Here is a 10,822-nt window from a genome sequence, read left to right as displayed (position 1 = left end):
CTCATTTTCACCTCAAACCGTTTTTGGTTTTTTTTTTTTTTTTTTGAGACTGAGTTTCACTCTTGTCCAGGCTGGAGTGCAGTGGCGCGATTTCAGCTCACTGCAACCTCCGCCTCCCAAATAGCTGGGATTACAGGCATCCGCCACCACGCCCGGCTAATTTTGTATTTTTAGTAGAGACGGGGTTTCACCATGTTGATCAGGCTGGTCTCAAACTCCTGACCTCAGGTGATCCGCCCGCCTCGGCCTCCCCCAAAATGATAGGATTACAGGCGTGAACCACTGCACCCGGCCACCTCAGAACGTTGTTACCAATCCCGTAATTTTGCACAGCCAGCTTGTTTTTTGTTGTTGTTGTTTGTTTGTTTGAGATGTTTCGCTCTTGTCGCCCAGGCTGGAGTGCAGTGGCGTGACCTCTGCATCCTTTTCTCCACATCCTCACCAACACTTATCTTTTGTCTTTTGATAATAGCCATTTTAACTAGGGTGAGGTTATATCTCATTTTGACTTTATTTGCATTTCTATTATGATGAGTGATTTTTTTTTTCTTTCTTTCTTTTTTTTTTTTTTGAGACAGGATCTGTCGCTGTCACCCAGACTGGAGTGCTAGGCACCATCATAGCTAACTGCAGCCTTAACCTCCCAGGCTCAACTGATCTTCCCACCTCAACCTCCCAAGTATCTGGAACTAGAGGCATGTACCACCATGCTCCACTAATGTTTTATTTTTTGTAGAGACACAGGGTCTCGCTTTGTGGTCCAGGCTGGTCTTCAACTCCTGGCCTCTGATCAGTGATCTTGAGTGTTTTTTTATATACCTGTTGAGTATTTGTATGTCTTCCTTTGAGAAATGTCTATCCAATTTCTTTGTCCATTTTAAAATCAGGTTATTATTATTTTGCCATTTGAGTTGCCTGCATTTTCCTTATGTATTCTCTATATTAATCCTTTATAAGATATATGGTTTACAAATATTTTCCCCTTGTCTGGGTGCGGTGGCTCACGCCTGTAATCCCAGCACTTTGGGAGGCCGAGGTGGATGGATCACAAGGTCAGGAGTTCGAGACCAGCCTGACCAAGATGTTGAAACCCTATCTCTACTAAAAATACAAAAATTAATCCCAGCACTTTGGAAGGCCTAGGTGGTTGGATCACCTGAGATCAGAAGTTCAAAACCAGCCTGACCAACATGGAGAAACCCCATCTCTACTAAAAATACAAAATTAGCTGGGCGTGGTGGTGCATAAATGTAATCTCAGCTACTCGGGCAGCTGAGGCGGAGAATTGCTTGAACCCAAGAAGCAGAGGTTGCAGTGAGCCAAGATTGTGCCATGGCACTCCAGACTGGGCAACAAGAGCAAAACTTCGTCTCTCTCTCTCTTTTTTTTTTTTTTTTTTTTTTTTTTTTTTTTTTTGAGATAAAGTCTTGCTCTGTTGCCCAGGCTGGAGTGCAATGGCGAGATCTTGGCTCACTGCAACCTCCACCTCCCGGGTTCAAGCGATTCTCCTGCCTCAGCCTCCCATGTAGCTGGGATTACAGGCAGCACCACCACACCCAGCTAATTTTGTATTTTTAGTAGAGAAGGGGTTTCTCCATGTTGGTCAAGCTGGTCTCTAATGCCCAACCTCAGGTAATCTACCTAACTTGGTGGATTACAGGTGTAAGCCACCATGCCTGGCCCAAGATCCCTTCTTTATGATGCAACCTTTCTCGTAGTCAGCTAATGGTCAAAACAGGAAATTTCAAATTTAACATTCAGCAAATCCACATTTGCCTAACATGTGCATAAAGCATCCCCTTTCTACCAAAATAAAACTCTGTACAATGACGGTGTTTGGGTTACTTAGCTGGCTTCAATACTTGGCTTACTTCAAGACCTCATTCAAAACAAGCACATGCACAAAGCCTGAGTCCTCTCCTCTCACTCTCACCCCTTCTCTACTGCCCTTCCTGACTCTCAGTATTTGAGTTAAGTTGACTTAACTTATCTCAAATACTAAGAGTAGCTTGTGTTGTCTTGTAAGAATATGTTCTTTTTTCCTTTTTTTTTTTTTTTTTGAGACAGTCTTGCCCTGTTGCCCAAGCTGGAGTGCAGTGGTGCCATCTCAGCTCACTACAATCTCTACCTCTTGGGTTCAAGCAATTCTGCCTCAGCCTCCAGAGTAGGTGGGACTACAGGTGCATACCACCATTTCCAGCTAATTTTTGTATTTTTAGTAGAGACAGGGTTTCTCCATGTTGGTCAGGCTTGTCTTGAACTCTCGACCTCAAATGATCTGCCAACCTCAGCCTCCCAAAGTGCTGGGATTACAGGCATGAGCCACCATGCCCGGCCATGGTAAGAGTATTTTCCATCTCCCCACTCAGTTCTCTGCCAGGAGTCATTGCACCTCTTGCACATAGCTGACCAGAGATGATTTGTACATGTTGACTGACAAATACTTATATGGGGCCAGGGGCAGTGGCTCACTCCAGTCAGCACTTTGGGAGGCCAATGTGGGTGGATCACTTGAGGTCGAGAGTTCAACACCAGCCTGGCCAACATAGTGAAACCCTGTCTCTACTAAAAATACAAAAATTAACTGGGTGAGGTGCCACAGGCCTGTAGTCTCAGCTACCTAGGAGGCTGAGGCAGGAGAATTGCTTGAACCTGGGAGGTGGAAGTTGCAGTGAGCCAAGATCATGCCATTGCACTCCAGCCTAGGAAACAAGAGTGAAATTCCATCTTTAAAAAAAAAAAAAGGCTGCATGCAGTGGCTCATGCCTGTAATCCCAGCACTTTGGGAGGCAGAGGCAGGCAGATCACAAGGTCAGGGGTTCGAGACCAGCCTGGCCAATATGATGAAACCCTGTTTCTGCTAATAATATAAAAATTATCTGGGTGTGGTGGCACGCACCTGTAGTCCCAGCTATTCAGGAGGCTGAGGCAGAAGAATTGCTTGAACCCGGGAGGCAGAGGTTGCAGTGAGCTGTGATCATGCCACTACACTCCAGCCTGGGCGACAGAGTGAGACTCCATCTCAAAAAAAAAAAAAAAAAAAAGCAAAAGTCTTCTTTTTTTTTTTTTTTGAGACGGAGTTTCGCTCTTGTTACCCAGGCTGGAGTGCAATGGCACAATCTCGGCTCACCGCAACCTCCGCCTCCTGGGCTCAGGCAATTCTCCTGCCTCAGCCTCCTGAGTAGCTGGGATTACAGGCACGCACCACCATGCCCAGCTAATTTTTTTTGGTATTTTTAGTAGAGACGGGGTTTCACCATGTTGACCAGGATGGTCTCGATCTCTCGACCTTGTGATCCACCCGCCTCGGCCTCCCAAAGTGCTGGGATTACAGGCTTGAGCCACCGCGCCCGGCCTTTTTTTTTTTTTTTTTTTTTTTTAAGATGGAGTTTCACCATGATGGCCAGACTGGTCTTGAACTCCTGACCTCAGGTGATCCACCCATTTCGGCCTCCCAAAGTGCTGGACTTACAGGTGTGAACCACCACACCCAGCTTTTTTTCTTTCTTTCTGTTTTTGAGACCGTCTCACTCTGTGCCCAGTCTGAAGTGCAGTGGCGTGAGCTCAGCTCACTGCAACCTCCATCTCCTAGTTTCAAGCAATTCTCCTGTATCAGCCACCCAAGTAGCTGGGATTACAGGCATCACTACCACACCCAGCTAATATTTGCATTTTTAGTAGAGACAAGATTTCACCATGTTGGTCAGGCTGGCCTCTAACTCCTGACCTCTTGTGATCTGCTCACCTCAACCTTCCAAAGTGCTGGGATTACAGGCGTGAGCCAACATGCCAGGCCTCAATAGTTATTTGAATTCAACTTTTTTAAAGGACTGAATGAGAAACACTAGGTGGCACTAGAGTCCACAATTTCTATATAACGTCGGAAGGTCAGGGAACCAAAATGTAGAAACCAGATGACTGATTAATGAGATTGGTGGATCTTGACTGGGGATATTAGAAAACTTAAAATAGGGGGAGATTCTCAAATGGAATTGAGGTGAAGTATGTGTGCAGCCAGTGTAAGGAGCTGATGTTTGCAGATATTTCTTTTATTTTTATTTTTATTTTTATTTTTGAGACAGAGTCTCACACTGTTGCCTAGGCTGTAGTACAGAGTACAGTGCCATGGTATGGGCTCACTGCAGTCTTCAACTCCCAGGCTCAAGTGATCCTCCTGCTCCGCCTCCTGAGTAGCTGGAGCTACAAGTGTGTACCACTATGCTTGGCTAATTTTTTGTATTTTTTGTAGCGGTGGGGTCTCCCTGTGTTGCCCAAGCTGACCTCAAACCCCTGGGCTCAAGCAATCCCCTTGCCTCTGCCTCCCAAAATGCCAGGATTATAGGCGTGAATCACCATGACAAGCCTGCAGATATTTCAAATTCATTTGGGTTTCTGCTCCTCTTCATCTTTCTTGTCTCACTACACTTACCTTTTAAACACTATTTGGCCTTTCCTTATTTTTCCATAGGATCACAGCAGTTTTGTGAAGTTATATTCAACAGATGCTCAAAACTAGACTCTTCTCCACTTGTGACTGAGCATGTAATTTGACCTATCAGTGCTGGACCCAAGGAGGGATAGATTGTTCTTGGCAGTGTCTTTGGTGCCAAAATGTTGGAAGAATCTGGGGCCCATTTCCAGCACTAATGGGCAACTGTTGAAAGTCACCAGAGCCCACAAGGGGGAAAACAGCATTACTAGCAGAGATGGACAAATATGTCCAAACTGGGTAAGTAGGTGACATCTCCCATTATCCAAATAATCACTGCTTAATATAGAATGTGGGTTGTAAGAATCATAGGAGACAGTGGCTGAACCCAGAGGGGATGGGCAGTGTGGAGATGGATATAAATAATTGTATTAAGACTTCAAAATCATGGGAATTCCTTTCTCTTGACAAGGACTAAGTGTTAAATTATACAATGCAGTGGACATTTCGGCCTTCTCAGAGAACAAAGAACAATTCTGCCCCTTTAGTCCCTACTCAAAACAATTGCACCCAACATTCACATATTGTTTCAGCCTTCAGCTTGTATGACTGGCTATCTGCCCTGAAATCATCTAACACATGAATTCTTTTTTATATCCTAAGATCTAGAACTTCTACCTTGTTGAGGAGAAGAGTCAAAGGGCTTTGCTCAAAGCCAAGCATTCTGCTTCAAAGGAGAAAGCATCCTGATTTCTCCAGATAAGGTCAGCAAAAATTATATCCAGTCAAAGCTCCGTGACCTTATTTGAGGCAGATTGAATGGGAAAATCCTTTTCCGTTCTTTGGTAGCAACATTAAACATCAACATAACACAGTCTTGGGCCAGGGCAGGGGAGGTGTGGGAATTCCAAGGCTGCTTTCTAGACCAAATATTTTGGAATTTCTAGAGGCAAAACCAGGTGATTCCAATGTGCTTCAAAGCTGAGTAACCCTGGTTAGACTATTGAGGAACCACCTAGAGCTAGACCAAACCAGCTTTTCTGGAGTTCATGTGCTCCAGAAAACAGACAAGACATAGTAACTCAGAACTCCGAGTAAATGTGGAGTTCTGCTAAGAAGGAGGAAAGGGAGGCCAGCATACCCTTTAAGGGTTAAGGACCAGTTCTACTGCCTACAACAGGGCCTGCCATCAAGAGGGTGGAAACAGTATTGGAGTAAACATCACAAGACCTGGATTCTGATCGTGCCTCTGCCCTATACTATTTCTGAGACCTTCATTAAGTTGCTTAACCTCTTGCTTCCCTTATTGAAAATGGGGGCCGGGCACAGTGGCTCAGACCTGTAATCCCAGAACTTTGGGAGGCCAAGGTGCGTGGATCACCTAAGGTCAAGAGTTTCACCTGACCAATATGATGAAATCCCGTCTCAACTGAAAATACAAAAATCAGCCAGTCATGATGGTGGGCACCTGTATTCCCAGCTATTCAGCTATTCAGGAGGCTGAGACAGGACAATCACTTGAACCTGGGAGGTGGAGGTTGTAGTGAGCTGAGATTGCACCACTGCACACCAGCCTGGGTGACAGAGTGAGACTCTTCAAAAAAAAGAAAAGAAGAAGAAGAAGAAAGAAAATGGGAACAGGGTCTACCACATCTTCCCATGACATGCTTGATACGAAGACCACCAAGTATAGAGCTGTCAGTTTTATGCAAGAAACGAGAAATGCATTTCTGAAGTCATCACATAGTTTAAGACAATTTCCCCAGCAGTAATAAAGATCAGGTGAGGTGATGGCATCACATAGGTCATAAACCTGCAATGTACTCATCTTGCTTTATGGCTGTGCTCATTATCTCTGAGATTTCACAGGGTACTCGCTCCTAAATTGTTTATACTACTGAGTATCATGGTAGTTGTTGAAACATGTTTGTAGGGGTTGATTATATCTTACTCCCATTTCTCTTCTCTCTTTTTTTTCCCTCAGACAATCCTGCAGAAATCTTACTTCCATTTTATTTTGTTTTATTTATTTATTTTTATTTTATTTTATTTCATTTATTTATTTATTTTTAAGACAGGGTTTCACCATGTTGGTCAGGCTGGTCTTAAACTCCCGACCTCAGGTGATCCACCCGCTTTGGTCTCCAAAGTGCTTGGATTACAGGTGTGAGCCACTACGTCTGGCCTATTTATTTATTTATTTTGAGACAGGGTCTCTGTCACCCAGGCTGGAGTGCAGTGGCGTGATCATGGCTCACTGCAGCCTCTACCTCCCAGGCTTAGGTGATCTTCCCAACTTTCATTTTAAAGAAAGATTTTTACTGGCCAGGAGCAGTGGCTCATGCCTGTAATCCCAGCACTTCGGGAGGCCGAGGGAGGAGGATTGCATGAGCCCAGGAGTTTGAGGCCAGCCTGGGCAACATAGTGAGACCCTATCTCTATTTTTAAAAAAAAGGAAGAGAGATTTTTATGTGCACATTTTCAATTTTTTTTTCTTTTTTTTTTTTTGAGACAGAGTTTCACTCTTGTTACCCAGGCTGGAGTGCAATGGCGCGATCTCGGCTCACTGCAACCTCCACCTCCTGGGTTCAAGCAATTCTCCTGCCTCAGCCTCCCGAGTAGCTGGGATTACAGGCACACGCCACCATGCCCAGCTTATTTTTCAATGTTAACATTAGCACCATTCCTAAACACAAGGGCAATGTTATAGAATATAAAACATTTAAAATTTTAAGAGTACACCTTTGCCATCTTTGTAATTATTTATTTTAAATAAACTTTTAATTTCAGAATTTTTTTCTTTTCTTTCTTTCTTTCTTTCTTTTTTTTTTTTTTTTTGAGACGGAGTTTCGCTCTTGTTACCCAGGCTGGAGTGCAATGGCACGATCTCGGCTCACCGCAACCTCCGCCTCCTGGGTTCAGGCAATTATCCTGCCTCAGCCTCCTGAGTAGCTGGGATTATAGGCATGTGCCACCATGCCCAGCTACTTTTTTGTATTTTTAGTAGAGGCGGGTGTCGTGGACCGTCCGGGACGGGTAGGCACGTCTGCCCGGGGGTCTCTCGACCTGCAAGAGGGTCCCAATACCTGGAAGAGGGAGTGCGCCTGGGAAATTAATAAAGACAGAGAGAGAGAAAGCGAGGCGTCTAGAGGGCTGATAGGCTGTGCCTAAACAGCAAATTTTATTTTTCAAAGGCCAGGAATAAATGCACTTTCTTGGCTCTGGTTTACCTCATAGCAAGAGGAAATGCAAATGTATACCTTACATGGCCTATACAATAGAGAAGTCAGATAGGCAATCAGTGGTTGTAAAAAGTAACAGAATTTCCTACAATCACAAAGCTTGTTTACATCCAAACATTATTCACAAAACTTGTTTACATCCAAATATTATTCCTCCTGGCTGCAGGTATCTCTGGTTTGACCTTGTTTTAGAACTGAGATGTGAGCCGGGCGCGGTGGCTCAAGCCTGTAATCCCAGCACTTTGGGAGGCTGAGACGGGTGGATCACGAGGTCAAAAGATCAAGACCATCCTGGTCAACATGGTGAAACCCCGTCTCTACTAAAAATACAAAAAAGTAGCTGGGCATGGTGGTGTGTGCCTATAATCCCAGCTACTCAGGAGGCTGAGGCAGGAGAATTGCCTGAACCCAGAAGGCGGAGGTTGCGGTGAGCCGAGAGCACGCCATTGCACTCCAGCCTGGGTAACCAGAGCGAAACTCCGTCTCAAAAAAAAAAAAAAAAAAAAAAAAAAAAAAAAAAAAAAAAAAAAAGAACTGAGCTGTGAAAAGGTTTTCTGGTTTTGCTCATCAGATTATCTTTTAATCAGATTCTCCTTTGTCTACTCCTGACTCAACTTAACTCAACTTCCCCATTCAGGAATCTGATTCAGGAATCAAAGCCATCCCTTATGGTGGCATTTTGCTTTGCAAATATCGACAGTTAAACCATTATCTAGGGTACAAGGCAGTTAGGTAAGTAAAGGTTAAAACTTATTCTTAAAGTCATAAAAAGGTTAAAAGCAGGAAGTGGTTGCTGGTAGGGGGTTACTCGGTCTAGCAGCAACGCATAGTTTTAGGCCCAAAACGATATTGTGGTTGATATTAGAAACTGATCATTCATCTTTCAGTTCCTATATTTCCGGATAGCTCGACTGCCTCCAGTAGGAAACTGTGTTTGGGATCAAACTCACCATATAGTGAGACTCACACCTTTTAGGGGTCTCACACGGGAGTGTTCCCCACAGGCGGGGTTTCACCATATTGATCAGGATGGTCTCGATCTCTTGACCTCGTGATCCACCCGCCTCAGCCTCCCAAAGTGCTGGGATTACAGGCTTAAGCCACCGCGCCTGGCTTTTTTTTTTTTTTTTTTGAGTTGGAGTCTCACTCTGTCGCCCAGGCTGGAGTGCTGTGGCGAAATCTAGGCTAACTGCAGCCTCCGCCTTCCGGGTTCCAGCAATTCTCCTGCCTCAGCCTCCTGAGTAGCTGGGATTACAGGCACCTGCCACGACACTTGGTGAATTTTTAGTAGAGACAGGATTTCATCATGTTGACCAGGCTGGTTTTGAACTCCTGACCTCATGATCTGCCTGTCTCAGGCTCCGAAAGTGCTGGGATTACAGGCATGAGCCACCATATCCAACCAATTTTAGAATATTTTTAGATTTGCAGAAAAATTGCAATTGTAATACAGAGTCCCATACACCCTACACCCAAGATCTTCTATGTACATTCGTTAACATCTTACACCACTATGGTGCATTTGTTGCAGTTACTAAACCAGTATTGATATATTGTGTGTTTTGGTTTGTTTTTGTTTTTGAGACAAGAGTCTTGCTCTATCGCCCAGGTTAGAGTGCAATGGCACAATCTTGACTCACTTTAACCTCCACCTCCAGAGTTCAAGCAATTCTCATGCCTCAGCCTCCTAAGTGGCTGGGATTACAAACACGCACCACCATACCCAGCTAATCTTTGTATTCTTAGTAGAGATGGGGTTTTGCCATGTTCACCAGGCTAGTCTTGAACTCCTGACCTCAGGTGATCCACCTGCCTCGGACTCCCAAAGTGCTGGGATTAAGGTCATGAGCTATCACAGCCAGGCTTCTGCATTATTTGAAGATCTCTCAATGTTTTTAGCCCATTTTCTGCCTAGAATACAGGCTGTGTTTTTGTTTGTTTTTTTTTTTTTTGTGACAGAGTCTCGCTCTGTCACCTAGGCTGGAGTGCAGTGACCCAATCTCAGCTCACTGCAACCTCTGCTTCCCAGGTTCAAGTGATTCTCCTGCCTCAGACTCCCACGCAGCTGGGAATACAGGTGCCCGTCACTAGTCCCAGCTAATTTTTTGTAGTTTTAGTAGAGACAGTGTTTCACCATGTTGGTCAGGCTAGTCTTGAACTCCTGACCTTGTGATTCACTCTCCTCAGCCTCCCAAACCGCTGGGATTACAGGTGTGAGCCACTGCGCCCCACCCAAGGCTGTAGTCTCTTTTAGGGTTATCTCTTTGGCTCACCATGTTTAAGTGGCGCTTAGATTTGCCCTGATTCTCATCCTAGGTGCACCTTAGAATTACCTGGGGAGTGTAAATAAATTGATGTCCCAGCCAGGCACAGTGTCTCATGCCTGTAATCCCAGCACTTTGAGAGTCTGAGGTGGGCGGATCACCTTTAGTAAGGAGTTCGAGACCAACCTGGCCAACATGGTGAAACCCTGTTTCTACCAAAAATTCAAAAAATTCAACAGGGCATGGTGGCATGTGCCTGTAGCCCCAGGTACTTGGGAGGCTGAGGCAGGAGAATCACTTGAACCCAAGAGGCAAAGGTTGCAGTAAACTGAGATCGTGCCACTGCACTCCATCCTGGGCAGCAGAGTGAGACTCAATCTAAAAAAAAGAAAAAAAAAAGGCCAGGCTTGGTGGCTCACGCCTGTAATCCAAGCACTTTGGAGGCCAAGGCGGGCGGATCACCTGGGGTCGGGAGTTCGAGACCAGCCTGACTAACATGGTGAAACCCTGTATCTACTAAAAATACAAAAATTAGCTGGGTGTGATGACATGCACCTGTAATCACAGCTACTTGGGAGGCTGAGGCAGAAGAATTGCTTGAACCCAGAAGGCAGAGGTTGCAGTGAGCCGAGATCGCGCCATTGCACTCCAGCCTGGGTGACAGAGCAAGACTCTATCTCAAAAAAAAAATCACCGCTCACTGCAACCTCCGCCTCACGGGTTCAAGCGATTCTCCTGCCTCAGCCTCCCAAGTAGCTAGGATTACAGGCATGCACCACCATGCCCGACTAATTTTGTATTTTTAGTAGAGACAGGGTTTCTCCATGTTGGTCAGGCTGGTCTCAAACTCCTGACCTCAGGTGATCCACTCACCTGAACCTCCCAAA

This window comes from Saimiri boliviensis, chromosome 17 (assembly GCF_048565385.1).
Source record: "Saimiri boliviensis isolate mSaiBol1 chromosome 17, mSaiBol1.pri, whole genome shotgun sequence".
NCBI lineage: Eukaryota > Metazoa > Chordata > Mammalia > Primates > Cebidae > Saimiri > Saimiri boliviensis.
The sequence above is the reverse complement of the archived record's forward strand: the minus strand, read 5'-3'. Positions refer to the sequence as shown.